The following is a 14,684-nucleotide window of genomic DNA, read 5'->3' on the forward strand; positions in this document are numbered from 1 at the left end:
GATTGTTAGTACAGGAATAGGAACATCAAACTGTAAACAATTTCAGTTACCAGGCCTTGGACAGCATTACTGACACAAGCTGTACATTGTGAGATTCAATGTGGGGGGGGGGGATCTCACACTTGGTAATCCCTAGGAATCATGGTCAATCCCTTTGACCCACTGTTAAACCTGTGTATATAAATTATGCAGTCTTGTTCTGTAGCTGTTGTTTCTTCTTCTTGGATCTGTGGTTAAGAGCTGGTTAAAATTTGGAGTTAGACAATTGCCTCTTAGCTTCCAGTATGTCATTCAGTTTGTCCATGACAACCATCTCCCTCTTTGATAACACTGTTTGGATTAATTTTGAAGCTGTATATGACAATTGGCTGGCATCAAGAAGGAACCCATCATACAATGAAGTGTATGTTGTGTTTTAAAGTATCTTGTTGGCTAGTAGCCTATTGCCTAACTTTGGAGAAGAAGGGGAATTGTGTAAGCCTTCCCGCAACAGGCTTTCTGTTGAGTGCCTATTCTCACACTGGTTGCGGGATCACACACCAAACTGGCCACACAGTTGGGGGCCTGCTGGAGTGGGCGGGTGATGCAGAACACGAGATTCCTTCTGCTCCATCTTTAGGCAACAGGATGCTAGCCTTTACTTTTATTCCATCTTTTGTTTATTTTGGTTCAGGATGTTTTGGTGGATTTTCTATGCCCAAACTTTTCTTTGGACAAGGGTCATTTAAATGTTAGAATTTTTGGAATTTTATTAGAATTTTAATATTATAATTTTAAACCACAAGGTGAATATGAACCAACAATGTGTTATGGGTGCAAAAAAGGCAAATGCTATTGTAGGATGCATTAGCAGAAGTATAGTATGAAAGACGGTGAGATAGTCGTTCCCCTCTATTTAGCACTAGTTAGGCCTCATCTAGAGTGCTGTGTCCAGTTCTGGACACCACATTTAAAGAAGGATACCAACAAACTGAAGCCAGTTCAGAAGAGGGCAACAAGGATGACCAGAGGACTGGAAACCAAGCCCTAGAAGCAAAAACTAAAGGAACTGGGCAGGTTTAGCCTAGAGAAAAGAAGAGTGAGGGAATATACGAGTTGTGATAGGTAAAGGTAAAGGTTCCCCTTGACAGTTTTTGTCCAGTCGTGTTCGACTCTAGGGGGCGGTGCTCATCCCCGTTTCCAAGCCATAGAGCCAGCGTTTTGTCCAAAGACAATCTTCCGTGGTCACATGGCCAGTGCGACTTAGACATGGAACGCTGTTACCTTCCCACCAAGGTGGTCCCTGTTTATCTACTCGCATTTGCATGCTTTCAAACCGCTAGGTTGGCGGGAGCTGGGACAAGCGACGGGAACTCACTCCTTCGCGTGGATTCGATCTTACAGCTGCAGATCTACAGACCTTACAGCACAGAGGCTTCTGCGGTTTAACCCGCAGCGTGATAGCACTTTTCAAATACTTGAAAGGCAGTCATACAGAGGAAGGGTAGGATCTGTTCTCAAACATCCCAGAGTATAGGAAGCCAGATTTAGGCTGAATATCAGGAAAAACATCTTTAACTGTTAAACTGGTACAAAAATAGAACCAATGTCCTCAGAAAGTGGTGAGTGATCCAACGCTGGAGGCATTCAAGAGAAAACTGGACAACCACCTCTCTGTCAGATCTGCTTTGACTTGGATTCCTGCATTGAGCAGGGGGTTGGACTAATAGCCAGCAATTCTTTGCCCAATTTTTTGGGGGGTGAAAAGACCCTTGGGGAAAATACTTACGGTAACTAAAAGCCTATCCACATGGGGCATGCGTTTATGATATATGCAACCCTGTTGGTACTGTTTAACATGAAAAAAGCCCTTGTCTTTCTTCTGTTTCTACTTAGAACAATCCATCATTTTCTGTTAAGAACTGCCCTGCAACTTTCTGGCACAGGCCTGGGGAATGCAATCTTTTTGGCATGATTCAGAGCCCAGGGGGCTCAGGGGGCAGGCAGGGAAGAAGGGCCCATGAGGCCAGTCTCTGGGCTTGCTACAGCATGGTGGCTGCACAGCGTCCTGAAGATTGGCATTGCCTCCACCATATCCAGATATCACGTTAGCAGTAGTGCCTTAGGCAACAACAACAGCAGTAATCAGCTGGCAACTGGCTTCCTGCCCCTGCTGATCAACTGTCAAGTGGAGGGGACCACCTAAGAGGCAGTGAGCAGTCGAATGAGAGATGAGCACTGCAGCCAGCTTCCCACCCTTGTTGATCACCTGGGAAGAGGAGAGGCGCAGCAGAGAGACAGCGAGCCTCTCCAACCCCACAACCAGCTTTCTGCAAGCCTCGAGGCGCCAGTGTGGGTGGACAGATCACTTAAAAGAGAGTTTAAGTAGTCTGCACTGAAGATAAGGGCCTTGTAAGCATGGGTATGATCGCCCACATTTCGCAGTATATACAGTATATCACAGTACACCCCCTCACATTTTATAAATGCCGCCCAGAGACGTTTAGGTAGTGTGGGTGGCATACAAGTTAAACAAACAAACAAATACACAAATACATTATTATTATTATTATTATTATTATTATTATTATTATTATTATTATTATTATTATTATTATTATTATTGTTATTGTTGTTGTTGTTGTTGTTGTTGTTGTTGTTGTTGTTGTTATTGTTATTGTTATTGTTATTGTTATTGTTATTGTTATTGTTATATTTTAGTATATCTTTTCATGTGACAACACTGAAGAAATGAAACTTGGCTACAATGTAAATCAGAGAGCTTACAGCTTGTATAACAGTGTAAATGTGCTGTCCCTTCAAAATAACACAACACACAGCCATTCATGTCTAAACCGCTGGCAACAAAAGTGAGTACACCCCTGACAATGTCCAAATTGGGCCCAAATAGCCATTTTCCCTCCCTGGTGTCATGAGACCTGTTAGTGTCACTAGTCTCTGGTGTGAAAAGGGAGCAGGTGTTATCACTCTCACTCTCTCAGACTGGTCACTGGAAGTTCCACATGGCACCTCATGGTACTGAACTATCTGAGGATCTGAAAAAACAAATTGTTGCTCTACATAAAGAGCAACATATCAGTAGATTGCCAAACCCCTGAAACTGAGCTCCAGTATGGTGGCCAAGACCATACAGCAGTTTAACAGGACAGGTTCCGCTCAGAAAAGGGCTCACCATGGTCGACCAAAGAAGTTGAGTGCCCGTGCTCTGCGTCATATCCAGAGGCTGGCTTTGGGAAATAGATGTAGGAGTGCTGCCAGCATTGCTGCAGGAGTTGAAGGGGTGGGGTGGGGGTCAGCCTGTCAGTGCTCAGACCGTACGCCGCAAACTGCATCAAATTGGTCTCCAGGCCTGTCGTCCCAGAAGGGAAGCCTCTTCTAAAGATGATGCACAAGAAAGTCCGCATACGGTTTGCTGAAGACAAGCAGACCAAGGACATGGATTTCTGGAACCATGTCCTGTGGTCCAGTATGACCAAGATAAACTTATTTGGTTCAGATGGTGTCAAGCGTGTGTGGCAGCAATCAGGTGAGGAGTACAAAGACAAGTGTGTCATGCCTACAGTCAAGCACGGTGGTGGGAGTGTCATGGTCTGGGGCTGCATGAATGCTGCTGGCACTGGGGAGCTACAGTTCATTAAGGGAACCATGAATGTAAACATGTACTGTGTAGCAGAGCATGATTCCCCTCCCTTTGGACATGATGGACTGGCCAAGCCTGTCTCCAGACCTAAACCCTATTGAGAACCTGTGGGACATCCTGAAATGGAAGGTGGAGGTGTGCAAGGTCTCTAATATCCACCAGCTCTGTGATGTTGTCATGGGTGGAAGAGGACTCCAGTGGCAACCTGTGAAGCTCTGGTGAACATTATGCCCAAGAGGGTTAAGGCAGTGCTGGAAAATAATGGTGGCCACACAAAATATTGACACTTTGGGCCCAATTCAGACATTGTCACTTAGGGGTGTACTCCCTTTTGTTGCCAGCAGTTTAGACATTAATGGCTGTGTGTTGTGTTATTTTGAGGGAACAGTACATTTACACTGTTGCACAAGCTGTATACTCTCTGCTTTGCATTGTAGCCAAGTGTCATTTCTTCAGTGTTGTCATGTGAAAAGATATACTAAATATTTATGAAATGTGAGGGGGGTGTACTCACTTTTGCGATATACTGTGCAGTGGTGCCTCTACTTACGAACGTCCCTACTTATGGCCATTTCGAGTTACGACCAGCTCCAGCTGCAAAATTTTGCTTCTACTTGCGACCAGAGCTTCCATTTACGAACAGAAAAAGGCAGGGAAAAAGGCGGGAAATTCAAATGTCTAATTGTAGGTGGCGACGAGGCTGCTTCTTTGTAGCTCTTTCGCCCCAGCAGTTAGAGAGTGCGTGTCATCGTTTTCGGCTTGGGACTGCCTCCTTCTGCTTCTGAGTGAATGTGTGTGTATGTGTTTGTGTGTGTGTGTGTTTGCAGGGAGGTTTCGGGCTGCTTGATAAGGTAAGGTGCTGTTTTCTGCTTTTTAAAAACTGTTCTGGGTGTTTTTGCAGTGTGATTTTGAGCTGGGGGGTTTATGTTTCTGTGCTATGATGGGTCTTGGGGGTTTGTTTGTTGGGTTTTTTCCCCCATTTCTGATGGGTCTTGGGGGTTTCCTTGCTTTTTTGGGTTTCCACTCTATTTCTGATGGGTCTTGGGGAGTTTGTTTGCTTTTTAGTTCCCCCCCCCCATTTCCGATCTTGCACGATCTGCTTGATTGCTTTTTGCTTTGTCTTGTTTGCATTTGCAATGGGTCTTGTATGGTTGATTGGTTTTTGGTTTGTTTTCTTTGCAATAGGTCTTCCATGCTTGATTGCTTTTTGCTTTGTCTTGGTTGCATTTGCAATGGGTCTTGCATGGTTGATTGCTTTTCTTTTCTTTTTCCCCCTTTGGCTGAAAAGGATTAATTGTGTTTCCAACCGTTTTTGCAGTGATTTTTTTTTGTGGGGGGGTGACTTTTTCCTTCAGCCGGAATGGATTAATTGCATTTTGATGCATTCCAATGGGAAATGGTGCTTACAACCATTTCAAGTTACGACCATATTCCTGAACCAATTGAGTTCGTAAGTCAAGGCACCACTGTATAACAGACTCTTAAGTTGTTATACACAGGGTTGTGCTGTTAGCATTCATCAACCATCTGAGTCTAGATTTGCCCATCTAGAGAAACATCCCCTACAAACCTGTGGAAGGCATCTGAACATGGAAGAGTCAAAATGGCGACAGAGTTTGTCAAAACTTTAATAGGGCACCACAAAGGTGAAAACAAGAGGCCATAATTTGTCACAAATAGACAGGAATCCAAAATGAGCCACATGACGCCCTCAACTTTCACACTTTGATCATTGGTTACGTTGGCTGGGGTTGATAGGACTTATAATCGAAATCATTTGGACTTGCCTATTCTGCCAATATGTAGTGACCATTAGAGAGTGCTCAGCAGCTTGGCCAGAATGATAACAAACCCTGATGAAAGGTCTGTTTATTGCTGGAGGACTCAGGAAGTGGAAAACAATCTTCTGTTTAGTTGTTACTATTTCATCTAGGGCGAAGAAATGCGTAATTCTTAGGACTGTGAGCTAACTTGAACAAATGGGTAACAGGATATAAATTATTTTAACCAAGTAATAAAATACTAGCTGAAAGCAACTTTACACCATATAAGGTTGATGATGTTGTTAGCTGTGGCTATTTTTTGGGAGAATTACTAGAAAAGTTTCTGGTTACCCTCAAATGTTTTAAGGCTCCCTTGGGATCCTTTTTATCCTAGGGAAGACTTTGGGTTTGCAGGATGGGGCAGAAGTCTTTCATGTCAGAGAACCACAACTGCTAGTTCCACTGCCATCACCAGTCCTGGAATAGTGGATTTTCAGAGACTGAAGACTTCCCCTTCCAGTCCACACACAATCTCAAGGCTTCTCTGGAACTAAAGAGAAGAGCCAAGAAGAATCTCTGCCTGGTAGCTGGTGTGCTACGATGGCAGAAATGTATACTTTCAAGGTGGAATGCGAGAGTCCGAGGTGAAGAAGGTGGAGAAGGAAGGTAAGTAGAGTATCTAGGGAGACAGGTGCTGTAGGGAGTCCTTTGGAGGCAGCGAAGGAGGAAAAGGGCCTCCCTTTGTAAGAGTATAAGAATTCCGTGGAACGTTTTCTGGCCTTGTCGAGAATGGCTGCTATGGAAGGTGAATCCTCCATGCTGTTAGATGGAGGGACTCAAGGTCTAGGTCAGTGGTTCTTAACCTTTTTGAAAGAAACGCCCCCTTGAGCCATTGAGAAAGTTATCATTGCCCCCCTCGCCATGGTGATGGTATCTTATTTATTTATTTATTTATTTATTTATTTATGAATGAATGAATGAATGAATGAATGAATGAATGAATGAATGAATGAATGAATGAATGACACTTAAATCCAATGACCCCTGGAAAAAAATCAATTCCAAGAAAATGAAATGCCCCCAAAAAGTAACATTTAATGATTTAGTTGCAAGCGAATTTTAAGACGCAAAAAGAAATATAAAAAGGGCCTAAAAACAAACCGCAATGCAGAAACTAAAAATTTCAAGACAAAAACTCTGAAACTAAATTAAGATTGGAGGAAAATATATATTCATGCACACTGTAAAAAGGCTGCAGCCATCTTCACAGGTTTGGCTTACTCCAGCGCCCCCTACCGCCCCCTTCTGCTCCAGCACCCCCACGCCGCCCCTTTTCGTTCTACTGCCCCCCTGAAAAATGAAATCGCCCCCTGGGGGGCATTATCGCCCACGTTAAGAACCACTGGTCTAGGTGATCGAATGTGCCCCTGTCCTGGGTCAGCAAATGAGGGAGGGCTCATTATAGAAACAGGAGCCTGGCTAGGAGGTAGTGGGAGCAGTTCCTCTCCTTCCGACAAAGAGTCAGGAACCTCTCACAAGGATTCCTCCAGAATTGGTGATGGGAGATCCAACAGAGGCTGAAGAGGTTGAGAAGGCTTAGATGATCTTTTAGCCTTTTTGGTTCAAAAGGCTCCTTCTTTTTGGAGGAATGGTCTTGAGGCCATGTGGAGGATGGCTTCAATACCAACGCCAACTTTGGTTTCAAAGAGGATTTTGAAGATCCCTTCAGTTTTAGAGATGGCGTGGTCGGGTCCGATACGGATTCAGGCCATTCCTGCCTAAGGACCGGATCTGAGGTAGGCTCCATGGAGGAGGAGAGTGGTTTATGCGGCTTTTCCCAGAGGAAAGAATGGAGACGTTGCAGACAAAGTTTGAGGGCTGATTTAGTAAGCTTTTTGCACTCTCGGTAAGACTGGGTCTGATGTTACTCCCTCAAACAAAAAGGCAGCAGTCGTGACCGTCAGATAGGGGAATCTTATTTGAACATAAGCCCGGAGGGGCCATAAAAAGGCAGGAGGGGGAGGAATGGAGGGGGGAAATGAAAGTAATGAAAACTAAGGAGAAAAACCATGTAAGTGAAGAAAAACTCACAGGGACACATCAAGGAGTATTATGAGAGCCTATAAAGGCTAATAGTAAAAGGTAAACACAATTGACAATACGTAGTTGTTCTAATCGTCGAGAAAGCCTGCCTCAAGTGAAGACGACGTGTAGCATTTTTCACCCTGCATCCGTGTGCTCTTCTTTAGACACAGACGGGTCAGGAGGCATCACCCCCAGCCCACCCCTGCCTTCCAACTTCCTGGACACCCCCCCCCCTTGGGGCTGCATGCTGCCATGTTGCCTGAGAAATTAGATGCAAAATCCTGACCGTAGCTAACAGATTTACAGTCAGGGATAGAAATAAGATTTGAATTTAAATTTACCAGCTTTCATTAAGAAAAGATTATGCATTATGAAACCTCAAGCCAAACATGGGCTGCTCTTGGTTTGTTGGTCTCAGGTGAAATATTGTTAGAATTACTGAAATTTATAAACAATATTCATTGAGGTGAGGTGGCACTTAAAAATAATAATAAAACTTCCCCATCCCCTAGATGTACTATGCTTTCTCTTCAGCTGGATGTTATTAGGCTAAAATAATACTCACTCTCTTTTGCTCTGTTAAACTAATTCATATTAACAGAATATGGTATCATTCAGTCTGTCTTCCAGAAAGGAAGGAAGGAAAGAAGGAATAAAAGAACGAAAGTTACTGCTTTAATTTTATCTCCTTGTGACCCCTTCCCCGAGCTAGAGCAACTGGACGTATTTGACAGCAATGCGAGTGGGAACCCCACCCGTCCAGACATCAAAACGACTATCTACTGACCATTATCCAGCAACTTGCTGAGCTGATTTAATGAGGTGAAGTTGCTGAAACTTACTTTGTTCTTCTCTTTCCTCCTGTGAGAAATCACTCAAAACAATGACCTCTGTGTGTTGCTCTGCTTAGAACAATTCTTCTTTCCAACTTCATTGATGCTGCAGGGAATGAAACCAAGGGTTGCCAACATGCTCTATAAATCCACGCCCAAGAATATTGAGTCTGGGCTTCAAAAGATAAGCATTTTAATTGTTTTGTTAGGGGAAAAACCCTCCCATTTGGGGTGATCTTTGCCCTAATTATTTTGATTTATCATTTCAAAAAAGAACTAAATAAATAGATAATTTATTTTGTAATAGGGAGCTAACAGAGTCTCTAGACCTTTATGGATGACTTAAATGTAACATAATGAATGTCTTGCTGGAAATCTGAATTAGTTTTGTGTCTTGCTCTGTGTGTGTGTGTGTGTGTGTGTGTGTGTGTGTGTGTGTGTGTGTGTGTGTGTGTGTGTGTTTTCACACACATGTGTGTGCTGCACAAATTTCCCCCTTTTCTGATGAACTACCAAAAGTTAACAGTTCAGATCAATTTGTTGTAGGCAAATAGGACTAATTTATGGCCACAAAACCAATGAATGCTTTACCTTACCCAAGCAAATGTTTTTCCAGATTGATACACAACCTTACAAATTCAAAGTGATTCAAAGATAATAGATACCAATATATCATGATATTCTGATAATGGAAGATATTGTTTTATGTCCTATTTTAAGAAAGAATTGAAGACCAAGGTGAAAGGCAAATTTTGTAAATATACACATTGGCCCAAATCCTCTTCCCTAGACACACAAATGGGATAACTTCTGCGGGCAAATTGACCCAGGTTAAGATATATCTATAGACATAATCAGTTGCATACAGCAGTGGTTCTTAACCTTTGTTACTCTTATGTTTTTGAACTGCAACTCCCAGAAACCCCAGCCAGCACAGTTGGTGGCGAAGGCTTCTGGGAGTTGCAGTCCAAAACTCCTGAGTAACCCAAGGTTAAGAACCAGTGGCATACAGCATGACTCAGTATGGAACTGGTAATATCTTCTTAACTTGAAGCAATTTACCTTCAAAAGTTATGCTTTTCATGCTATGCAAGCATATTAAGGAAAGAGGATTTGGGCCATTGTGTAATTATACTTTAGGATGCAATACCTGTTAAACCTTAGGCCATTGTAAAGTCCAGGAGGAGGCCATTTAGAATGGGAAGTTAAAATGACCACAGTTATTCCATTTTGTTTTGTTATTATCCCTTTTACCGAAGTTGGTACGTATTTCCCACAGAAGAGAGAAGAGAATGGTCATTACATGTCTGTGTTGATTTATTTAACTGTGTATTTTAAAAACAACAATTAAGCCCAGCTTCAAAAAGATGAAAGCTAAAAAAAAATTCCAATTCAAAAAAGCTTTGTGGGAAAAGTATGAATTATACATTGAGCAGGGGGTTGGACTCGATGGCCTTATAGACCCCAATTCATCTATGATTCTGCAACTTAAACTGATATTTTCAAGGCCTGGGATTTATATAGACAGATTTATATATGTAACTGAGAGGATGGCTACACCACCATTATTGACCCCCACAAAGTTTCTGAGTCTCCCTTAAGCCGCGTAGCACACCAGCTACCAGGCAGAGATTCTTCTTGACTCTTCTCTCACCCTACCTTAAAAAAGATTTTGTAAGGGCCTCCATAACATTTGTCCTCCTCAGAGAACCAGCACTTCCACAATGGTCACTCCAAATCGTCCTTCATACTCTTACTCAGCCTCCTTTTGAACCCGTGGCCACTACCAATTTTAAGCTTCTCTCGTTCAAGACTCTTTTTCTGGTTGCCATTACATCTGCTAGAAGAGCCGACACCCCATATCTACGATTTCATCTTGATAAAGTCACCTTGTATCCCGACGTTTCCTTCCTACCTAAGGTCATTTCCGACTTTCACCTCAATCAGCCTCCCAATTATCCCCCCTTCTCTTTTTTTTATCTCCGACATCAGATCTAGAGTACATGCTTCATACTCTGGATGTCAGACGCTCCCTGGCCTTTTATGTTTCCAGGACAAAGACTTTCCGAAAGTCTCCTTGTCTGTTCCTCTGTTATCACGGTCCACACAAAGGTTCTCCAGCTTCATTGCAGACTCTGTCTAGATGGATAGTTCAGACAATTGCCCTATTCTATGAGGCAGCAGGAAGACTGCCACCAGACATTATTAAAGCCCATTCCACCAGGGATGTCTCTACCTCTACCGCCTTTCTTCACAGTATAGATGTCTCCAACATTTGTCGAGCTGCCACCTGGTCTACACCATCGACATTTGTAACTCACTATCGGCTGGATGTCAGAGCCAAGAACGAAGGTAGCTTTGGCAGGGCTGTTCTTACCTCCTTTTTAACGTGATGTCCCACCAACTGGTAAATGAGCTTGCTAGTCACCCTTTCGTATGCATTCACAGAGGCCACAATTTTGTTTTCTAAAAATTTCCACACAGTGTGTACCTACATTTATCCATAGTTGTCTGGGTTTAGGGGCTGCAATTCATTGTGTTAGATGGGCTAAATACAGGATATGAACTTCTATAAGATATTTTTGTAAAGAGACATACATTGGCAAACCCTCATGCTCAGTTAGTTGTCCATGGGGAAAATGAAATGTAACATATGACAGCCTCTTTCTGTGCACAACGCGGCTGGCTTCTGACTGGCTCTGGATCTGATTCAGACATGGGGTATTTGTCCTCTGTAAACTACCAAATGAATGCAGTGCTCAATTTGTTTCTATTGTGCAAAATCTTTTGCTTCTCAATCAGTCACAAGAACTAGTCAAGACAAAATGTGGTCAGTTGGCTGTGCCCACAAACTCACATCCTTCCTTCACTGAAACCGAATGTTCAACCAGTTGTACTCAATCAGTTTTTTCTCAACTTGAAATGCAGAGAGTGCATAAGTGAAGTGGAAGGTACTACAGTTATACTTCAGCAAAACAGAGTAAGTCTGTTGATATGGCATATCAGGTACAGTTGTCTTTAGGTCTATTTCCTACAACAACAAAAGTACTGTATTATTTCATTTTTATTTAATATAAGGGAAGTATGTGTTATTCTCTTTACAGTACTACAAATACTTCAAGAAAATAATTTCTATATAAAGCTTTGGATGTGTTTGAATATAAGATTTAAACCAATCATACTAACTCCAGTAGCATTATTTGCAGCAGTGGAAAGGGTTGGAGCTTTTGGAGCCTCCCATGCTGCCTTTAGTTGGTTTGGCCGAGAGGGACCTTTCTGGGCTGGGGTGACTGTCAATCTATCCAGCACTAACCAATCATTCCTTCTCTGTCTCTGTATTCCAAGAGAACCCTGCCTCTCTGCCCAGTCTCTTTCCCTCTCTTTTGTCTGTTGAAGGCAGTCGGTCTGTTGAGGTCTGTTGCTGAGAGCAGTCATGTTTGTCAGTTTGCTGTTTGATCTGCTCGCAACTGCAAGTAAGGAAAATGTTTTTCCCCCTTTCTCCAACCAATGTCTCAGAGTGAATTATTGAGGCTATAAGTGCCAGTTAATGAGAAAAGGGGTTGATTACTCTGAGAACCTGAAGCTATTGTGCTCTGTGAATCCCTGCACTTTTGCTGTGCAGCTATAGGAATTTAACCAAACATTGAAAACTCTGCAAGAGAAAGTTTTCTGGAAAAAAATATCTACTTTCTAGAATACCTACAGCACTGCAGAAAGGCCTTCTCACTCTCTGCCCTTTCAGAGATAACCCCACCTGATTCTTGTGACAGCATTTGCCCATTTTTAATTGTACCATGTCTGTTTTGACCCTTTTTTAACTCCACAGGTTCAAGACTAAACAGGAAGGATTCATGTGAAGGTGCCACTCTGCCCTGTGAGCAACACAGGCTGCTTGCTCTGCCTTGCAGTCACTATGGAGATATACAAATAATACTGTTTCAGTTGGTGCTTCAGCATTTAGAGAAATACAGTACACATCTCTAGTGGATATTTTTCTTTCCACCTTTCTTCGTATTTCGGTTCCTGAGAAAAAGCAGCAGAATATGGCCCAAGTACATGTATGTTTGCCAATTAAGACTGCTAGAAAATATGCACACATCCATTCTAATTTAAACCTGAAGTAGAAATGTGAGATCCACAAATAATATCTGACGTATTTCACTGTTTGTTGGTCATCCACAAGACACTGAAATCAAGGGAGTGCCTTCTATCCTTAGTAGTCTTTGAGGAAGACGTTAGAATGAAGAGCAGAAGGAACGGAAATTATTTTATTTAAAATGCCTTGGCAAAAGAAAGGAAGTTGATACTTTTCACTTCCATGCTATTTTATCCTCTCCATCTCCAGATGACCTCTCCCAGATCAAGGAAGACCAGTAGAAACACTTTGCCCCTATCAGCCTCCCTCAAAGGGTCATCATGCAGGACAACCAGTTCCATCTCTGCGCCATGAGATAGCTTAAATCCAGGCTGGAAAAGATTCAGGGCATTGGCTTCATCTAAGAATGACTAAAATTTTATACACCATTATTTGTGATTCTACTCCAATATCCAACTTTTTTTCCCTCCACTGTACATATAGTCTGCGGTCAGAGCTCCTTTCACCCCCATCTAAGGCAGCTATTGTGTTTATGGTGAGCAGTTTTATTGCATCCCAGTCACTTCAAAAACAATGTCCACAACTGAGAAGAAATGCTGGTTTCATTCTCCAAATGGGTACAATGTTATTTGGAGGGGAAATGCGATGCTGTGAGTTCTGTTGTAAGGTGAAGATGGAATGGTTTGTATGACTCCTCCTCCAAAGGCATCTCTCACTGGAGAAAAGGGTCCAGTCTATTGTGAAAGGTCCAGTGGAGTTGGACATGACACAGGGGGTGCAAAATTGCCTGTTTGACTCAAACAGACAAAAAAAGGAACCGGTTAATGAACATGTGGAGAAGCGCTGATACAAATAAGATCTTTTTCTCTCTCAAAGAAACCATGCCACCGGAGTCTCAATACTGCAGTGGCAAACATACCATACGTTTCTACATTTTGAACCCAGTTTTTTATGGCTAATCATAGTTCAAAAATACAGGAGGATAAAGCCAGTCTTTCTTTTTGGTTCTGGACAGTGCTTTTGAACCATCCTGGGTGCAATAGGAATGGCTCACCATGACCTGAGTAGCCACCTTGGGTAGGGCAGGAAGATTAGCTAGGTGCTTAGTTGTCTGGCCATGGTGATGGTGCTAGATGTTGGGAATTTGATTCCTCACTGTGCCTTCTCAAGAGGGACTGGACTTATATGGTCCCTTCTAGCAAAGTAATTCTCTTATTATTTGAAAATACCATGCACAGTCAATCAAAATTAGAAGAATATTGGCTGTTATTATATAACAAATACATGTTTTAACTAAAAACTTAAATATCTATTAAATATTGGTGCAGTATATGCAGGGTTCCTAATATTGCAACTTTTTAATTTTTATTTTTGTAGCTCCGATGGTGTTATTTCTGAGATCTGCAACTACATATAATACTGGGTGAGATTTCTTGATGTTGTTCCCAAAGCCCTCATGACTATGGGGGTCCACTGAAGTGTGTTTTGTCCACAAGCGAGATGTTAGTTTTTCCAATACTTCATTTTCAACTCTGGCATCCCCTGGAATTGCAATGTCAATGATCCAGACATTTCTTCATTTTATTACTACTATGTCTGGTGTGTAGAGATGGGCATAAATCAGAAAAGGTGTGATTCATTTTGAACCACAAATTTATGCATTTTTTCTGAGAAATCAATGAATCGATTTGTCAATTCACTGTTGACTTTAAAACCCTATAAAATGGTCTCCAAAGCACCTAGAGACACCACATTAGCAAGGAAGCTTCCCCTGACTCTCCTTTATGAGTGCTGCAACTTTGGTGAAGTTGGGGTATTGGATGTCCAAGTTATACACCCACAAAGAGGCTCCCCAGGAAAGTTCCCCCAGGCACCCAGACACCAAAATCACAGAAAAGCTTGCTCTGACTTTCTTCTACAATCACTCCAAATTTGGTGAAGATTGGGTTTTGGATGTCCATGTTATATACCCACAAAGTGGGTCTCCCAGGCAGTGTTCTTTAGCAGCTGGCTTGGGGAAACCCAAGCTTCACCAAACTTGGAGAGATTGTAGATGAGAGCCAGTAGAAGCTTCTCTGTGATTTTGGTGTCACTAGGTGCCTTGAAGGAACTTTCCTGGGGGTTCCTCTTTGTGGGTGTATAACTCGGATATCTGAAACCCAGTTCTCACCAAACTAGGAAGGATTGTAGAGTCAGAGGAAACTTCCCTGCAATTCATTGCCTCTAGGTCCCTGGGGGGCATTTTATAGCCAAATGAATTGACAAAT

The sequence above is a fragment of the Pogona vitticeps genome, chromosome 1, assembly GCF_051106095.1.
Source record: "Pogona vitticeps strain Pit_001003342236 chromosome 1, PviZW2.1, whole genome shotgun sequence".
Lineage (NCBI taxonomy): Eukaryota > Metazoa > Chordata > Lepidosauria > Squamata > Agamidae > Pogona > Pogona vitticeps.